Source organism: Pleurodeles waltl, chromosome 4_2, assembly GCF_031143425.1.
Source record: "Pleurodeles waltl isolate 20211129_DDA chromosome 4_2, aPleWal1.hap1.20221129, whole genome shotgun sequence".
In the NCBI taxonomy this organism is placed as follows: domain Eukaryota; kingdom Metazoa; phylum Chordata; class Amphibia; order Caudata; family Salamandridae; genus Pleurodeles; species Pleurodeles waltl.
The window spans coordinates 1,067,762,674-1,067,783,121 of record NC_090443.1 but is presented as its reverse complement, the minus strand read 5'-3'; the positions used below and the strand labels follow the sequence as shown (position 1 = coordinate 1,067,783,121).

The 20,448-nt window shown below is 47.8% G+C and overlaps 1 protein-coding gene across 1 annotated transcript in view; it reads left to right on the top strand.

Moving 5' to 3' along the window:
- LOC138293776 (zinc finger protein 883-like) overlaps positions 1–20,448 on the top strand; it is a 156,373-nt gene that overhangs the window by 81,671 nt on the left and 54,254 nt on the right. Inside the window, exon 2 of the mRNA XM_069233118.1 lies at positions 13,387–13,445. The gene's annotated coding sequence lies outside the window, so the exon portion shown is untranslated. The remainder of the gene's footprint in view (positions 1–13,386; positions 13,446–20,448) is intronic.

Below are 20,448 nucleotides of genomic sequence, written 5' to 3'. Positions count from 1 at the left end.
AAAGGCATCTTAAGTGCTAATTCAGTTTCTGACTGAACAGAACAGCCGTTCTTTGTCCACTCACCAGAGGTGAGTAGAATCTAAAAATAGGTCAACCTCATAAAATAAAAATCGCCACAGCAATTGGTCGAGTAGATTTTTCGAGCCCTGAGGGGTAGATTGAAATTCTGATTTAGCTTCCAGGGACTTCAGGCTGGGCACAAGTAACTTTCTAGAAGGCCCATTTTTAAAAATATTTAGTAAACTCCAATATCAGCAATGAATCGGGCTTGTAATAAATATTTCAAAAATACCAAAAATGAAAGATGTATGTTTCCTAGCTGGAGATAGCATTTATTAAACTTAATATTGCATCCCAGTGCTTTAGTATGGAACAGCCAATCCAGCTCCAGTGAAAATAGCATTTAAGGCCTTTTCTCTGTTGAGATGTTTAACAGCAAACATTTGAATGTCCTGCTTTTAAATACATTGCACTCTGCTTATGGGCAATAAGGCCTACTTAGGGGTGACAATATTTAAAAAGAAAGTTTAGGCCTGTCAAAAAAGGTCATTTGGACAGGTCAGATGTGGAGTTTACATCTGCACAACTGCAAGACATCACTGCCATCTCCTATGCTGATCACACATAATATATCAACACACATCACCATTATACTTGGGTATACAGGGAGTGCAGAATTATTAGGCAAGTTGTATTTTTGAGGATTAATTTTATTATTGAACAACAACCATGTTCTCAATGAACCCAAAAAACTCATTAATATCAAAGCTGAATATTTTTGGAAGTAGTTTTTAGTTTGTTTTTAGTTTTAGCTATGTTAGGGGGATATCTGTGTGTGCAGGTGACTATTACTGTGCATAATTATTAGGCAACTTAACAAAAAACAAATATATACCCATTTCAATTATTTATTATTACCAGTGAAACCAATATAACATCTCAACATTCACAAATATACATTTCTGACATTCAAAAACAAAACAAAAACAAATCAGTGACCAATATAGCCACCTTTCTTTGCAAGGACACTCAAAAGCCTGCCATCCATGGATTCTGTCAGTGTTTTGATCTGTTCACCATCAACATTGCGTGCAGCAGCAACCACAGCCTCCCAGACACTGTTCAGAGAGGTGTACTGTTTTCCCTCCTTGTAAATCTCACATTTGATGATGGACCACAGGTTCTCAATGGGGTTCAGATCAGGGGAACAAGGAGGCCATGTCATTAGATTTCCTTCTTTTATACCCTTTCTTGCCAGCCACGCTGTGGAGTACTTGGACGCGTGTGATGGAGCATTGTCCTGCATGAAAATCATGTTTTTCTTGAAGGATGCAGACTTCTTCCTGTACCACTGCTTGAAGAAGGTGTCTACCAGGAACTGGCAGTAGGACTGGGAGTTGAGCTTGACTCCATCCTCAACCCGAAAAGGCCCCACAAGCTCATCTTTGATGATACCAGCCCAAACCAGTACTCCACCTCCACCTTGCTGGCGTCTGAGTCGGACTGGAGCTCTCTGCCCTTTACCAATCCAGCCACGGGCCCATCCATCTGGCCCATCAAGACTCACTCTCATTTCATCAGTCCATAAAACCTTAGAAAAATCAGTCTTGAGATATTTCTTGGCCCAGTCTTGACGTTTCAGCTTGTGTGTCTTGTTCAGTGATGGTCGTCTTTCAGCCTTTCTTACCTTGGCCATGTCTCTGAGTATTGCACACCTTGTGCTTTTGGGCACTCCAGTGATGTTGCAGCTCTGAAATATGGCCAAACTGGTGGCAAGTGGCATCGTGGCAGCTGCACGCTTGACTTTTCTCAGTTCATGGGCAGTTATTTTGCGCCTTGGTTTTTCCACACGCTTCTTGCGACCCTGTTGACTATTTTGAATGAAACACTTGATTGTTCGATGATCACGCTTCAGAAGCTTTGCAATTTTAAGAGTGCTGCATCCCTTTGCAAGATATCTCACTATTTTTGACTTTTCTGAGCCTGTCAAGTCCTTCTTTTGACCCATTTTGCCAAAGGAAAGGAAGTTGCCTAATAATTATACCACCTGATATAGGGTGGTGATGTCATTAGACCACACCCCTTCTCATTACAGAGATGCACATCACCTAATATGCTTAATTGGTAGTAGGCTTTCGAGCCTATACAGCTTGGAGTAAGACAACATGCATAAAGAGGATGATGTGGTCAAAATACTCATTTGCCTAATAATTCTGCACTCCCTGTATACCAATTCTACCACTGGTTAGTAGGAGTAAAGTTCACCTAGTTCCATAGATAGCAAAAGAAGGGTTCAGGAAAAAGGAAAAAATATGAGGTGTCCCTGCGGAAAGGGTATCCAACTCTGCGATTCTTGGTGTTGTCTGACCTCATGGTGGGTGTTTGTCAGATTTGGCTGCCATGGCCAATATGATGGCATCCCTCTTGTTACTTCTGTTGTATGGTGATGGTTGACACTTCAACTATGGTTCCATTTTCTGACATTTCATAACCATGATCTGGTGTTTGGGCTCTGCTTGCTTTCCAATTAATTGTTTTTCTTGGTAAGAATGCCAGCTCGTTGAATTTACAGGTTTGTCTCAAGGCATTGTTTCTGTGCTTGAGGACCAACAAGCACAACATTGAATTTCTCTCCAAATTCTTACCAGTTATGTTAGCAGTGAAATTACGTATTTCCACCCATAATTGCTTCATCTGTCCACAATCCCACACCACGTGTTTAAAAAAAATCTGCTTTGGTTTTGGGCATCTGGAGCAAGCGTTCAATGCTCCTGTGTTTGTATTGTCTATGCCGGGGAGTCTGATGAGAATAATTGGATACATTTGAACCGTGGATTTCTCATCAGCTTTTTTAATGCATTGTAGTGTATTTAATTTGTTGCCCTTGTCCTGCCTACTTTTTCCTCCTATCGCACCTTCATGGCGGTAATGTCCACATAAAAAGTAGACGTTTATGCTTCGGATAGTGAAGCCACTGCGTGTCTTCAGGGGCCACATGTCAATATTCTGCTCCACACTGCTGGTGTAAGTGTCTCATTCTCTTCCCACCCTATGTGAGTCTAGTAGCCCTCCACACCCATATGGCAGATCCTAGATTAGCCCACGTTGAACCCATATTTTTCTTTCAGTGAGTCCATTGCGAGTGTTGTCCCATTTGTGTAGAGGTCACCCTCTATATCGATCCCAGCCATTGTTGCCAGTAGTATGTCTTTGCCACTTCAGGAGGTTTCGATCTCTGTGGCATATACTAGCAGTTTGTAACCCGGGGTCCACAACCCTTACTCCTGGAGTATGCACCTTTTTCAAAATTTAAATGATGTCAGCAAAGTCCTAAATTTAAATGTGCAATTTTGAAATTGAAGACTAAAAATTAGGCTGATGTCCTTAGCTTGACTTAGGAGTGCAGCAACGGTACTGCAAATAGAATCTAGTATGCATGCTTGGTGGCCTCAATTGATGCACTGGTATGCACAGACAAAAAGAGAGCATACCTTTGGAGAAAGAGAGTTGTCATATGCTAGAGTCTACTGCATATCACTTTCTCTTTAAAAAAAAATAAAACCACATTTTTGAAAAGCTTGAACCTTCCAATTAGTCTAGGTTTTTGTATATTTTTTTTGTTTGTGATTTAAAATATTTTATGATTTGTGTATTTGTTTGATGTGTACTTGTTTCTGTATATTTGTGTTTTGTTTTGATTTGTAAATATTACTGAGGCTGGGGTTCCTGCCTTTCTGCAGTGATTTAGTGGGAGGGGTCCACAAAAGTGAAAAGGCTAAGAACCATTGGCATAGCCCATTGTATTGTTCATTCTCCTTTGGGTATTGTTGCCTCAATGCTCTGGAGTGAGTTTTTGTCGCTTTTGTGTTCCCTCTGTATCATTCCCTGTGTGGTGTTTCTACCTATGCATACTTTTATCTCTACTTCTTATGATCTGCTGCACTGCCCAAGCATCTCATTGGCCATTGAAATTAGGCCAGAAAATAGTAATTCTCAATTTCTGATGGATACAACTACCTGTGGATTCCTCACCTAATGAATACTCCCATGGCGCCAGCATTTGACGGAAATCTTCTTACTAGTCTCTGCACGTCGACGAGGACGTCACTCTAGCCCACGCGACGCCGTCTGACGTCATACAGGCAATAAGAAGTCCTCGCCGACGTGCCGATGACAGTTCCCTTTTTTCCGTGCATTCGAAACGGTTATCTTCGAGGGAGTTACTGTTACCTTCGTGGTTACAGTGTATTGTCTGCTGCGTAGTCTTCTCTGCGGTAACAATGTCTCAGAGGAAGTCGGGTTTCAAGCCCTGTCGAGAGTGTGGGGGCAAGATGTCAGTTACAGATCCTCACTCCGACTGTCTATGGTGTTTGAGCTCCGACCACGACGTCTCGACTTGCGATTCATGTCAACACATGAATCCGAAGGCCCTCAAAGAGCGCGAGGCCAAGTTATTCATGGCAAAGTCAAAGAAGAAGGAGAAACATCATAAGAAGTCTTCTTCGCCAAGGTCTCACCGGCGTCATCGAGACTCCCGGCGCCGTAGAGACTCACAACGTCACTCCAGCAAGGAGTCTCGTTCGAGGTCACCTTCGGCTCGGCGTCGGAGGACTTGGGAGGTCAGCCCCACGGTCACGCTGCATCCATCGACGCCGTTGCCCTCTCCGGCGTCACCGACTTCACCTGGTCAGGCGTCAGTGATTGAGGTGGTGCAGCCTCTTGTGTTTTCTCCGGCGTCGCAGACGTCGAGGCCGGCGTCGGGGTCGCCCTCGATCCAGGCACCCCAGTATCCGGCTTTTCCCACTCCTGGAGCCGATAGTACCGCGTTTCTTAATGCGATGTATACCATCTTTCAGCAGATGGCTCCAGGAGCTGCTCCGGCTGGTCCTTCGGGGCCCTTGGCCTTTTCGTTGGGTGATCCTGCGCCTCTTCGGCCGGCACCCTTTATGCCCTTTCTCCCTTTTGGGAATGTGGGCTCGGCGCCGGTGCCGGCGTCGGTGGCCGCTCCGGTGGCTTCGGATGTTTCGGCCCCGGAGGTTGCCCCTCCGTCGAAGTCAGGATTTTGCCCTGTGACTCCGGTTGGTCCATCGGCTCCAAGACCTCGTCCTCCGGCTCCTGCCTCGGCGCCGAAGCTGCCTGTGGCGCCGGACGCGGCGTCAGATGCTTCTGGAGATCGGCGCCGTTCTTCGACGTCGGCGGAGGCCATGTCGACTCCGCGTATCGAGGAGAGACTTCATTCGAGGAGGCGTGCTCTCCGTCTTTTAGAAGAGCAAGAGTACCAGCGAGTCCTAGAGGAGGGAGAGATTGAGGACTCTGGAGACGGACTGCATGGTCTGGATACAGCCAGTGGGCTGGACACTTCCCCTGAGTGGGACCTTTCATCTCCAGGGGAATATACGGAGGAGGCTGCTTCCTTTCATGCTGTGGTGAGGAAGGCAGCGAGCTTTTTGGACCTGCCTTTGCCGGTGGCAGAGGCAAAGCAGAATTTGCTGACAGAGGTATTGCATCCGGCCTCTGCTGCAGCTGAGCCTCTCTTGCCATTTAATGAGGCTTTGCTGGATCCGGTGTTGGAGGTGTGGAAGAAGCCGGTGTCTTCCTCGGCCGTTCATAGGGCTGTGGCCAGGAGGTATCGAGCTGCACCATCTGACCCTGGCTTTCTCTCTAGACACCCTACGCCGGAGAGCTTGGTGGTGCAAGCCTCCTGTTCCTCAAAGTCAGCGCCTGGTTCCTTCCCGACGGTGCCTGGAGACAGAGACTCCAAGAAACTGGATGCGCAGTCCAAGAAAATATTTTCGTCATGCAGTTTGGCGTTGAAGGCCACCAACGCCACGTGCATTCTGGGGAGGTACATCCATGCGCTGATGGATGATATTTCGTCTTCATTCACGGAGCTTCCCCAGGGTCTTTTGGATGTGGTCTCGGACGCCCAGGCTGCCGCGACCCAGATTATCCAGTCTGGGCTGGACACGACCGACTCGGTGGCCAGGGCGATGGGCACGGCTGTGGTGGCAAGAAGACAGGCCTGGCTCCGAAACTCAGGGTTCTCTGCGGATGTGCAGTCGACCCTGCTGGACCTCCCGTTTGATGGGGACAGACTGTTTGGAGCCAAGGCAGATTCAGCCTTGGAACGATTTAAGGAGAGCAGAGCCACAGCCAAATCGTTAGGACTGCAAGCTCCTTCTTCCTCTGCCTCTTCTAGAATTTTCAGGAGGTTTCGGGGATTTGGGCGTGGCTCTTATTCCTCTTCCTTTCGGGGGAGGTTCCAGCAACCCGCCTCTTCCCTCTCCTATAGGTCATTTAGAGGGAGGGGGAGGGGTGGGGTCCGTACCAGAGGAGCCTCTCAACAGCACTCTGCCTCTTCCTCGTCCTCTGGAGGGGTGCAGCAGGGGAAGCAGCCTTAGGCTTCCACCGTTTCCCACTCACTCCTCTCCTGTAGGGGGAAGATTACAGCGTTTTCTCCACAAGTGGAAGTCTATCACAACGGACACTTGGGTTCTCGGCATTGTGGGAAAAGGCTACGCCCTTCCCTTTCGGGAGTTCCCGCCCCTCATCCCGCCCCGCCCATCTTATTGTTCAGAAGAACACCTCCTGTTGCTAGAACAGGAGGTTCAAGTCCTCCTTTCAAAGGGCGCGGTAGAGTTGGTCCCAGAGCAGGAAAAGGGTCGAGGTTGTTACTCAAGATACTTCCTGATTCCCAAAAAGGATGGTCAGTTGAGACCAATCCTGGATCTGAGGATCTTGAATTGGTTCCTCAAACAGGAAAAGTTCAAGATGCTGACCCTAGCACAGGTGCTTTTGGCGTTGAACAAGGAAGATTGGATGGTGTCTGTCGACTTGCAGGATGCTTACTTTCATATCCCGATACTCAAGTCGCACAGGAAGTATCTCCGGTTTGTGGTAGGGTCGCAGCACTATCAGTTTGCGGTTCTCCCGTTTGGTCTTACTTCAGCACCTCGAGTCTTCACAAAGGTGATGTCAGTGGTTGCGGCGGAGCTCAGAAGGAAGGGGATAGCAGTATTCCCTTACTTGGACGACTGGTTGATCAAAGCCAAGTCCCCGGAGCTTGTGTCGCATCATCTGCAGTCAACAACCCAGTTGTTGTTCGACCTGGGCTTTTCGGTGAACGTGCCCAAATCTCACCTGGAGCCCTCTCAGCGCCTCCTGTTCATAGGGGCAGTACTGGATACAACATTGAGTCGAGCCTTTCCTCCGCCTCAGCGGATTCAAGATATTCAGGAATTGGTTCCAATGTTTCGAAATGGAGCGGTAGTTCCAGTCCTCAAGGTCCTTCGTCTGCTCGGTCTGTTCGCCTCCTGCATTCTGTTGGTCACGCATGCTCGCTGGCACATGAGGGCTCTTCAGTGGTGCCTCCGAAGGCAGTGGTCTCAACACAAGGGAGATTTAGAAGGTACTGTCAAGATCTCCAGAGATGCTGCTGTGGAATTGAAGTGGTGGATTGCGGGCAACAATCTTTCACAGGGGAAGCCGTTCGCGCAGTCGCCACCAGTGGCCACGGTAATAACGGATGCCTCCACCCTAGGATGGGGAGCTCATCTGGGGGATCTGGAGATCAAAGGGCTTTGGTCTCCAGAGGAACAGGTGTTTCATATCAATCTGTTGGAGTTACGGGCTGTACGTTTGGCTCTCAAGGCCTTCCTCCCATCCCTTCGTGGTCAGTCGGTACAGGTCCTGACGGACAATACTACCACGATGTGGTACATAAACAAACAGGGAGGAGTAGGGTCGTACCTTCTCTGCAGAGAAGCTCTTCGGCTATGGTCCTGGGCAAAGGACCATCAGATTTGCTTGGTGGCAAATCATCTGGCCGGGGTCTTGAATGTACGTGCGGACAGTCTCAGTCGCCAATTCTCGGCAGACCACGAGTGGCGTCTCCATCCAGATCAAGTCTGTTTAATCTTCCAGATGTGGGGGTTTCCTCGGATAGATCTGTTTGCCACTCGGGAGAACGCGCATTGCCCGTTATTCTGCAGCCTCCAGTATCCGATGCAGGGAGCGTTGGGGGACGCGTTTCAGATAACCTGGTGCGACCAGTTGCTTTACGCGTTTCCCCCCATACCCTTGATTCCTCGAGTGTTGAGGAAAATTCGCCAAGACCGGGCCCAAGTCATCTTAATAGCTCCGGATTGGCCAAGGAGGGTATGGTACTCCGACCTTCTCCAACTCTCACTGTGCCCTCCGCTCCGTCTCCCTCTCAGGGCAGACCTCCTCTCGCAGTCGCAGGGGCAGGTTTTACACCCCAACCTCCAGAGTCTGCACCTACATGCTTGGAGATTGAACGGGGCAACCTGAGTTCCTTCTCTCTCCCGCCTGATGTAGTGGATGTTATCTTAGCGGCCAGGCGACACTCCACTAAATCTATCTACGCTAATAGGTGGTCTAAATTTGTTATGTGGTGTGGAGAGAGACAGATTGATCCCTTACATGCTCATCTGTCACATGTTTTGTCTTTTGCACTGTCTCTAGCGCAGAAAGGTTGTGCAGTAGCTACCATTAAGGGTTATTTGTCGGCCTTGTCAGCCTTCATTTGTCTTCCAGACCAACCATCGTTATTTAAATCCCCTATTGTTCTCAGATTCTTGAAAGGTCTTCTGAATCAATATCCTCCAAAACCATTCGTTATGCCTCAATGGGATTTGTCCTTGGTCCTGACTTTCCTTATGGGGTCCCCTTTTGAGCCTATGCATTCTTGCCCCTTAAGGTATTTGGTTATTAAAACAGTATTCCTGGTAGCTATAACATCTGCAAGGAGAGTGAGTGAGTTGCAGGCCTTATCGGTTAAACCCCCTTATATAACGTTTTATGGGGATAAGGTGGTGTTGAGGACCAAGGCTGCTTTCCTTCCGAAGGTTGTTTCACCCTTCCATTTGGCTCAGACAATCACTTTGTCCACGTTTTATCCTCCGCCTCATCCTTCAAAGGAGGAAGAAAGACTACATCGCCTGGACCCAAAAAGGGCGTTGAGCTTCTATATCGACAGAATGAAGGATATCAGGCTGGAGGATCAGCTGTTTGTCGGATACGTGGGCAAGAGGAGAGGAAAGGCAGTCCACAAGAGAACACTCTCCAGGTGGGTTGTTCTTTGCATTAAAATCTGTTACTCTTTGGCAAAGAAGGATCCGCCTGAGGGCATTAGAGCTCACTCCACCAGAGCTAAGTCGGCCTCTTCGGCCTTGGCCAGGGGTGTTCCTGTGGTCGACATCTGCAAGGCCGCAACTTGGTCGTCCCTTCACACTTTTGTGAAACATTACTGTTTGGACTCTGAGGTCAGAAGGGACGGTCATTTTGCACGGTCAGTGCTGCAGGATTTCTTGGTTTGACCATTTAGGCACCCACCGCCGGGCGTGGTACTGCTTTGGGACTCTATTCATTAGGTGAGGAATCCACAGGTAGTTGTATCCATCAGAAGAACGAGTTACTTACCTTCGGTAACGACTTTTCTGGTGGATACATTAGCTACCTGTGGATTCCTCACGGTCCCACCCGCCTCCCCGTTGCCTTTTTGGTCTCTCCAAGCAATCCTTGAGTGTGCTCCTTTTGGTCTTCAAAGTTGCAATACATTTTGCATGTATGATATTTGTATATATGTGTATATTTATATATAAATCTATATATATATTGGGTATATACATGATTCGTATGTATAAATATATTTATTTGTTTAAAAAAAAAAAAAAAAAGGTTATATTAAATCTACAGCTATTTTATTGCAATGTTGTGTGATTTACAATATTAAGAGATGTTGCTTTGCTCTTTCATTGCATTGGGTTATTATTATTCTCATGCACGTAAAAAATGTTGGTACTGTCATCGGCACGTCGGCGAGGACTTCTTATTGCCTGTATGACGTCAGACGGCGTCGCGTGGGCTAGAGTGACGTCCTCGTCGACGTGCAGAGACTAGTAAGAAGATTTCCGTCAAATGCTGGCGCCATGGGAGTATTCATTAGGTGAGGAATCCACAGGTAGCTAATGTATCCACCAGAAAAGTCGTTACCGAAGGTAAGTAACTCGTTCTTTAGGACCTCTCCCCGTCCTCCAGTCAGCAGTTGCATGGCCTTCCCTATAGCTATTCTCCTGTCACTTCCAGATATCAGTTCTGATAAGACTTTTCGTCAGTGCCATCCAAAATAGTTCTCTTATTTTAGCAGCTAATGCTGTAAAGGGATGCATTAGTTTAGGGAGTACCAACATTTTGGCTCTTGCCACTTTTCCTAAAGAAGGAATGGATCTTTTTGATGCAATCACAACTTTCTCCAGGTTTCTCACCATAGGCTTATCCTTCTGGAAAATGTGAACTCCTGCGTACCCAAAGGTTCCCATTTCAGTGTGACCTCCAGTTCATCTAATTGTTACATGGGTCCCATTTGTCTAAGATGGAAAAACAGCTTGTATCTTAGTATTAGGTACTGACGTATTACCAAACTCACCTAAGTGTCATTATCTTGGCAAGCTTTTGGTCAGGTCTCTTTAAGTGCAGAGGTGCACCCTCCGCATAAAGTGAAATAATGTATATACTGTGTGGTAGCTTTATTCCCCAGACTTGAGTGTTCACTCGAATGCGCATGACAGCGGTTCCATAGGGATCGTAAACGGAAGCAGCCAGAGGGGGCACCCTTATCTTGTGCCCGAAAAACACATAAGTAATTGGCGTGACCAAACTCTAAAATGACAATGTTTTCTGATAGACAAATTGACTACACAGTTTCCTAGATGCCTACCCACACACTTAGGTAACTTTATAAGTTGGACATTTGTTTCAGCTAAAAGACAGACTTGTCTGGAAAAGCATAGACGCACCCTGTGCCGTTAAATGGCAGCATGAAGTTCTGAAATGGACAGACTGTGAAAGTACCCTACTTTCCACATGGAAACAAAGAGGACTGAGAAAACCTGAATGTGCGTAGACCTGAGCTACAAATATGACCAATTTCAAAGGCGATGGCTGTGAGAGCGAATAGACCACCTACCGAAGTTAAATGGAATATAAGGGGTTGAGTAAGAATAAAATAATCTAACTGAAATCAAGTGCTCCAACACAAATGTTACCCACTACAAAAGTGTAAGCTATCCATTCCCTAAATCAAAGAGCAGTGTATGTGATAGAAGTGCACAGATGATGGGACTACAGGGATTGGGCATCATATATTATTGTTTGTGAAAAAAAAAACAAATACACTATGGGGGTCATTCTGACCCCCGCCGGCGGCGGATGCCGCCGGCCTGGCGGGAACCGCCATAAGACCGTACCGTGGTCAAAAGACTGCGGCGGTCATTCTGAGTTTCCCGCTGGGCTGGCGGGCGACCGCCAGAAGGCCGCCCGCCCGCCCAGCGGGAAACCCCCTTCCACGAGGATGCCGGCTCCGAATGGAGCCGGCGGAGTGGAAAGGGTGCGACGGGTGCAGTTGCACCGTCGCGATTTTCAGTGTCTGCTAAGCAGACACTGAAAATCTTTGTGGGGCCCTGTTAGGGGGCCCCACGACACCCGTTCCCGCCAGCAAGGTTCTGGGGGTCAAAACCGCCAGAACCAGGCTGGCGGGAAGGGGGTCGGAATCCCCATGGCGGGGCTGCCTGCAGCACCGCCATGGAGGATTCCTCAGGCCAGGGGAAAACCGGCGGGAAACCGCCGGTTTCCCTTTTCTGACCGCGGCTTTACCGCCGCGGTCAGAATTGGCCTGGATGCACCGCCAGCCTGTTGGCGGTGCATCCGCGGTCCCCGGCCGCCAGGGTCGGAATGACCCCCCTATATTTCTTGAATGTTGTACAACCGACATTCTGAGTCTGTGCAACAGGGACAGCTGGCATGATTACCACAGACCAGCCGTCCAAAGCTGATTCTAGTGAAAAGAAACAGAACATTGTTAATGTGGGAATAAGAGTACAACGCACAAGTCTCTCGTTTTTAAACAGTGTTACTTATGTAGTTTGTAAAACAATAGCTTTTTTTTTTTTTTTTTGAGAAAAAAAAAATAAGTATACACCCACGTAGCCCTAATCAAACAGCACATTCACATTCATGTGCCCAGACTCACGGACATGCAGTTATACAGACGGTCACACACACAACCTCCATCATATGCCAAAATGATAACTATTACCCATCAATACACGTATACAGAATTCACTAGTGTTTTATAGTGTGTATATAAAACAACAACCATCACCAGCCTTTACACATCATATATTAGTACACAGCAACCATTTTATGTTCACGCACCCACCAGTATAGGCACACGTAACCCCCCATCTACACAACCACTGAGCCACCCTCACACACCCGTACCACATTAAGATATATTTTTATGCACAACTTCAAATGCCCACACACCCTCATCATATATTGAGAGCCACAATCGTACATAACCACACAAGTCTTCGTACACTAAAACAGCAAACAATTTGAAATGCTGTGCAGTGTACAACCAAAACAGCAACCATCGTAGGCATGTTCACACATAATATATAAACACACATCACCATTATACTTTTACACAACCACTACTATAAACTGAAACCCCTGATGAGACAGCCAGAGAGCCATGCTTACACAGCCACGCCCACTAACACACAGTCCTACACACTCAACATAAGACAGCCGCACAGCCACCACCCTACACTATTACACAAGCACGCAACCACTATTTACCAGTGGTCTACACTGTTAGTCCAACAACTTACTGTGTCTGTCATACAACTTTAAAAAGACTTCGAAGCGTAATCAGTGATTCTCTAAGATACAGGACTTAACACAGATGACACCTTTTATTAAACAAGTTCCTGGCTTTTTAGTTTTAATGGGAAATGCCTTGTTTACATGTATCAATCTTCACTTCATGTGACATTTATAAGCCACAAGGTCCAAGACCAAGTAGTTTCTAAATGTTACCTGAACCCTGAGCATTAGATAATCACCTGCTTATTTTCATTGTTTGCCTGAGACTGCAGATAAGTTTTTCAGTTTCTGAGAAATGTGTGTTTTTGTTTGGAATAACGTGAAACAGTGTGTTCTATGCAAGAACGAGTAACCACGTCCAATTTTAAATCTAAAGTTCTTTGTAAAGACATTTTTAAATTGTATTCTAAAATGCACTTTTCTCTAGTAGTACGGTGACACCACGTAGAGTAAGTTTAACAATATCTACATAAAGAACGAGAGTAAAGTGCAGTGTGGTACAGGGTTCTGCCTTTACAATATTTATTTTTGCAGACTGAGCAGGAGGCATTGTTAGATGATTGCATTACAATTGGGCCTGCAAGAGTGAGCTCATCAGTGAAACAAGGACTGTCATTGTGAAAGGATTTCTTTACCAGCACTGAAACAAAGAAGAAATCTGTGTTAACCATCCATTTTCCTTTTTGTTTGTGTAGGAAAGCTAAATATCCTTCAACTGAATTCAGCTGTATGAATTGCGGAAACAAATGTTCAGGTAAGACCTCTTATCTGTAAAATAGGAGCTTAGAAACCACTGGCAAGCATTCAGTAAGAAGGCCTAATCTTGCAATATCTGTCTCGTACATGCAGATGTGAACTGTGTGGAGGGGTCATAAGTCATGAGAGCACACTTGGTAGCAGTATCTCCTGTCTATGTCACTACCTGATGGTGAAAGACCAAGGAACTCGGGGAATATTTTGTCTTATTTTGGCCACATTATTGACCGCACCCCCACGATCAATGAGCCCACCCTATAGCATGCAACATCACTGGTCCCACTGCTGCTTCCTGCTCATCCACAACGGGGAACAGTACCGCCGTCATGACTATGCCGCCGTGACACCGCCAGCCCTGCGGGTAACTCGGAGGAGGGCTGCTCGGCAGCGTGCTTGTCCCGCTGCTGCGGGGGACTGCCAGTAAGAACGCTGAAATCATAATCCGCCCCAGAGTTTTTATTTTAAAGAAAAATGTTGCAATCCTGCGACAAAAAAGAAAACATTCACTGTCAATTTCTATTCAATAATTTAATCAATATGAGTAGAAGGGGGGCGTAAGTGGGGCGCCTTCTTGGAGTCAGGCAGGGGACCAAATGTAAGGGGAGGGGACATGCTGCTCCCCCACCTGTAGGAGGCTGGACTGGCTTGTAGTGAGTACCTAGGGGTACTTGCACCTTGCACCAGGCCCAGTTATCCCTTATTAGTGTATAGGGTGTCTAGCAGCATAGGCTGATAGATAATGGTAGCTTAGCAGAGCAGCTTAGGCTGAACTAGGAGACGAGTGAAGCTCCTACAGTACCACTTAGTGTCATATGCACAATATCATAAGAAAACACAATACACAGTTATACTAAAAATACAGGTACTTTATTTTTATGACAATAAGCCAAAACTATCTCAGTGAGTACCCTCAGTATGAGGATAGCAAATATACACCAGATATATGTACACAATACCAAAATATGCAGTAATAGTATTAGAAAACAGTGCAAACAATGTATAGTTACAATAGGATGCAATGGAGACACATAGGGATAGGGGCAACACAAACCATATACTCCAAAAGTGGAATGCGAACCACGAATGGACCCCAAACCTATGTGACCTGGTAGAGGGTCGCTGGGACTATTAGAAATAGTAAGGGTTAGAAAAATAGCCCACCACAAGACCCTGAAAAGTGAGTGCAAAGTGCACTAAAGTTCCCCAAAGGACATAGAAGTCGTGATAGGGGAATTCTGCAGGAAAGACACAAACCAGCAATGCAACAACAATGGATTTCCAGTCGAGGGTACCTGTGGAACAAGGGGACCAAGTCCAAAAGTCACAAGCAAGTCGGAGATGGGCAGATGCCCAGGAAATGCCAGCTGTGGGTGCAAAGATGCTGCTACTGGACAGTAGAAGCGTAGGTTTCTGCAAGAACGACAAGGGCTAGAGACTTCCCCTTTGGAGGACGGATCCCTCACGCTGTGGAGAGTCGTGCAGAAGTGTTTTCCCGCCGAAAGACCGCCAACAAGCCTTGCTAGCTGCAAATCGTGCGGTAAGGGTTTTTGGACGCTGCTGTGGCCCAGGAGGGACCAGGATGTCGCATATTGCGTCAGGAGACAGAGGGGACGTCGAGCAAGACAAGGAGCCCTCTCAGCAGCAGGTACCACCCGGAGAAGTGCCAGAAACAGGCACTACGAGGATGTGTGAAATGGTGCTCACCCGAAGTCGCACAAAGGAGTCCCACGTCGCCGGAGAACAACTTAGGAGGTCGTGCAATGCAGGTTAGAGTGCCGTGGACCCAGGCTGGACTGTGCACAAAGGATTTCCGCCGGAAGTGCACGGAGGCCGGAGTAGCTGCAAAAGTCGCGGTTCCCAGCAATGCAGTCTGGCGTTGGGAGGCAAGGACTTACCTCCACCAAACTTGGACTGAAGAGTCACTGGACTGTGGGATTCACTTGGACAGAGTTGCTGGATTCAAGGGACCTCGCTCGTCGTGCTGAGAGGAGACCCAAGGTACCGGTGATGCAGTTCTTTGGTGCCTGCGGTTGCAGGGGGACGATTCCGTCGACCCACAGGAGATTTCTTTGGAGCTTCTAGTGCAGAGAGGAGGCAGACTACCCCCACAGCATGCACCACCAGGAAAGCAGTCGAGAAGGCGGCTGGATCAGCGTTACAGAGTGTCAGTAGTCGTCTTTGCTACTATGTTGCAGTTTTGCAGGCTTCCAGCGCGGTCAGCAGTCGATTCCTTGGCAGAAGGTGAAGCGAGAGATGCAGAGGAACTCGGATGAGCTCTTGCATTCGTTATCTAAGGAATCCCAAGAGACAGAGACCCTAAATAGCCAGAAAAGAGGGTTTGGCTACCTAGGAGAGAGGATAGGCTAGCAACACCTGAAGGAGCCTATCAGGAGGAGTCTCTGACGTCACCTGATGGCACTGGCCACTCAGAGCAGTCCAGTGTGCCAGCAGCACCTCTGTTTCCAAGATGGCAGAGGTCTGGAGCACACTGGAGGAGCTCTGGGCACCTCCCAGGGGAGGTACAGGTCAGGGGAGTGGTCACTCCCCTTTCCTTTGTCCAGTTTCGCGCCAGAGCAGGGCTAAGGGGTCCCTGAACCGGTGTAGACTGGCTTATGTAGAAATGGGCACCAAATGTGCCCATGAAAGCATTTCCAGAGGCTGGGGGAGGCTACTCCTCCCCTGCCTTCACACCATTTTCCAAAGGGAGAGGGTGTAACACCCTCTCTCAGAGGAAGTCCTTTGTTCTGCCATCCTGGGCCAGGCCTGGCTGGACCCCAGGAGGGCAGATGCCTGTCTGAGGGGTTGGCAGCAGCTGCAGTGAAACCCCGGGAAAGGCAGTTTGGCAGTACCAGGGTCTGTGCTACAGACCACTGGGATCATGGGATTGTGCCAACTATGCCAGGATGGTATAGAGGGGGCAATTCCATGATCATAGACATATTACATGGCCATATTCGGAGTTACCATTGTGAAGCTACATATAGGTAGTGACCTATATGTAGTGCACGTGTGTAATGGTGTCCCCGCACTCACAAAGTCCGGGGAATTGGCCCTGAACAATGTGGGGGCACCTTGGCTAGTGCCAGGGTGCCCTCACACTAAGTAACTTAGCACCCAACCTTTACCAGGTAAAGGTTAGACATATAGGTGACTTATAAGTTACTTAAGTGCAGTGTAAAATGGCTGTGAAATAACGTGGACGTTATTTCACTCAGGCTGCAGTGGCAGGCCTGTGTAAGAATTGTCAGAGCTCCCTATGGGTGGCAAAAGAAATGCTGCAGCCCATAGGGATCTCCTGGAACCCCAATACCCTGGGTACCTCAGTACCATATACTAGGGAATTATAAGGGTGTTCCAGTAAGCCAATGTAAATTGGTAAAATTGGTCACTAGCCTGTTAGTGACAATTTGAAAGAAATGAGAGAGCATAACCACTGAGGTTCTGATTAGCAGAGCCTCAGTGAGACAGTTAGTCATAACACAGGTAACACATTCAGGCACACTTATGAGCACTGGGGCCCTGACTAGCAGGGTCCCAGTGACACATACAACTAAAACAACATATATACAGTAAAAAATGGGGGTAACATGCCAGGCAAGATGGTACTTTCCTACACCACCCCAAGTTGCTTATGGGCGTTCTGGACTCCATCTCTGTGGTCAAATGCAGTAAGATAGAGAGGGGGTCATGTGGCCACTGTCCCCAGGCCTCAACTGGGTGCCAGGTCCAGTTATCCCTTATTAGTAGAAAAGTAGAGTTCTAGCAAAGCAGCTTAGGCTGAACTAGGAGACATGCAAAGCTCCTACTATACCACTTATATCATATAGTACTATATCATAAGAAACACAATACTCAGAGTTACTAAAAATAAAGGTACTTTATTTTAGTGACGATATGCCAGAAATATCTCAGAGGATATACTCCCTTAGGAGCTAAGTAATATACACAAAATATACACACAGACCAAAATCAGGTGAGTAAACAGTTAGAAAGTAGTGCAAACACTATAGAACACAATAGGATTCAATAGGCCTAGGGGCAACACCAACCATATACTAAGAAAGTGGAATGCGAACCACAAATGGACCCCTAGGCTTGTGTAGTGTGTAGAGGGTCGCTGGGAGTGTAAGAAAACCCTAAGGGTGTCCAAGATACCCCACCCCATGACCCTGAAAAGTAGGAGTAAAGTGACCCTACTTCCCCAGAAACACACTAAAGTCATGATAGGAGATTCTGCAAAGACCACAACTGACTGCAAAGCACTGAAGACGGATTCCTGGACCTGAGGACCTTCAAAGGAAGGGGACCAAGTCCAAGAGTCGGGAAAGTGTCCAGGGGGGGCAGGAGCCCACTAAACCCCGGATGACAGTGCAAAATGGGTGCCTCCGGATGGAAGAAGCTGAAGATTTTGCAACAACAAAAGGTGCTTGTTGTTTCTTTGGCAAAAGACCGCAAACATGCCTTGCTAGCTGCAAGAGTCACGGTTGAAGAACAAGGGTGCTGCCTGGGCCCAGTAACGACCAGTATGTCGCCACTTGGAAGAGGAGACAGAGGGGGGCCCTCAGCAACGTAGAGAGCCCACGCACAAGAAGGTAGCACCCACAGATGTTCTTGAACACGGGTTCACGAAGACTGAGCATGGCAGTTGTCTCAACACTACAAAAGAGGCTCCCACAAAGCCGGAGGTCAACTCAGGAAGTTGAGCAATGCAGGACGGAGTGCTGGGGACCTGGGCTTGGCTGTGCACTAAGGATTCCTTGGAAATGTGCACAGCCGCAGTGCACAGGATTACTGCCTGGAGAGGGAAGGCAAGTACTTACCTCTTCCAAATTTGGACAGTTGGACCACTGGACAGTCTGGATCACTTGGGTCCACCACCCGTGTTCCAGGGGCCACACTCGTCTGGATAAGAGGGGTCCCAGAGTACCGGTGACACTGAAGTTTGGTGCCTGCTGGAGCAGGGGGGAAATTCTGTCAACCCACAGGAGATTTTTTTGTGGCTTCCAGTGCAGAGTGAAGGCAGACAGCCCTCAGAGCATGCACCACCAGGAAGCAGTCGAGAAAGCCGGCAGGATTAGGCGCTACAATGTTGCTGGTAGTCGCCTTGCTACTTTGTTGCGGTTTTGCAGGCGTCCTGGAGCAGTCAGCAGTCGATTCTTGGCAGAAGTCGAAGAGAGAAGTGCAGAGGAACTCTGGTGAGCTCTTGCATTCCTTATCTGAAGAGGAACCCACAGCAGGGACTCTAAATAGCCTTCAGAGGAGGATTGGCTACCTAACCAGGTAAGAGCTTATCAGGAGGGGTCTCTGACGTCACCTGCTGGCACTGGCCACTCATCGGTCTCCATTGTGCCCTCACACCTCTGCATTCAAGATGGCAGAGGTCTGGGACACACTGGAGGAGCTCTGGGCACCACCCCTGGGGTGGTGATGGACAGGGGAGTGGTCACTCCCATTTCCTTTGTCCAGTTTCGTGCCAGAGCAGGGCTGGGGGATCCCTGAACTGGTGTAGAATGGTTTATGGAAGGAGGGAACCATCTGTGCCCTTCAAAGCATTTCCAGAGGCTGGGGGAGGATACTCCTCTCTGGCCCTTAACACCTATTTCCAAAGGGAGAGGGTGTAACACCCTCTCTCAGAGGAAATCCTTTGTTCTGCCTTCCTGGGACTGGGCTGCCCAGACCCCAGAAGGGCAGAAGCCTGTCTGTTGGTTTGCAGCAGCGGTATCTGCAGTGAAAACCCCAGAGCTGGTTTGGCAGTACCCGGGGTTCATGCTGGAGCCCCGGGGATGCATGGGATTGGCACCCCAATACCATGTTTGGCACGGGGGGACAATTCCATGATCTTAGACATGTTACATGGCCATATTCAGAGTTACCATTGTGAAGCTACATATAGGTATTGACCTATTTGTAGTGCACGCGTGTAATGGCGTCCCCGCACTCACAAATCCCAGGGAATTGGCTCTGAACAATGTGGGTGCACCTTGGCTAGTGCCAGGGTGCCCTCACACTAAGTAACTTTGCACCTAACCTTCCCTAAGTGAGGGTTAGACATATAGGTGACTTATAAGTTACTTAAGTGCAGTGGTAAATGGCTGTGAAATATTGTGGACGTTATTTCACTCAGGCTGCAGTGGCAGGCCTGTGTAAGAATTGTCAGAGCTCCCTATGGGTGGCAAAAGAAATGCTGCAGCCCATAGGGATCTCCTGGAACCCCAATACCCTAGGTACCTAGGTACAATATCCTAGGGAATTAGAGGTGTGTTCCAGTGTGACAATTAGAATTTGTAAAAATGGTTGCCAGCCTGCAGTGACAATTTTAAAAGCAGAGAGAGCATAACCACTGAGGTTCTGGTTAGCAGAGCCTCAGTGAGACAGTTAGGCATCACACAGGGAACACATATAGGCCACAAACTATGAGCACTTGGGTCCTGGCTAGCAGGGTCCCAGTGACACATATCAATCACACTGACAACATAGGGTTTTCACTATGAGCCCTGGGCCCTGGCTAGCAGGATCCCAGTGAGATAGTAAAAACACCCTGACATATCCCCACTTTTGGCCTGTTTGTGAGTATAACAAGGCTAGAAAGAGGCTACCTTCCTACAGAAACCTTTTATCCCTCCCCCCTAATAGTCAAAACATGCTGGCTACTGTAGGTTAGAGTTGGAAGAAACAAGCGTCGAAGGCTGGCCAAGTCTTCAATACCTGTTTTTCCCAAGGCTGACTAGATAAAAACACAAAATATGCGCTTCGTTATCACGATTAGTGTTCGGTGAGAGAATCTACGAAAAACACAGCTTGGTTTACCATGTGGAAAAACGCAGCTGATCTGCAGTGTCTCCACTGCAATGTCTTAACGCCACGATAAAGCCAATAGGCAGCCAAACTGAATACAGAATGTAATGTCTAATGCCATGTTAAAGCCAATAGGCAGCTAAACCGAATACAAAATGTAATGTGCTACTGGTGAACACTGAACAACTAATATGCACAGTGGTGAA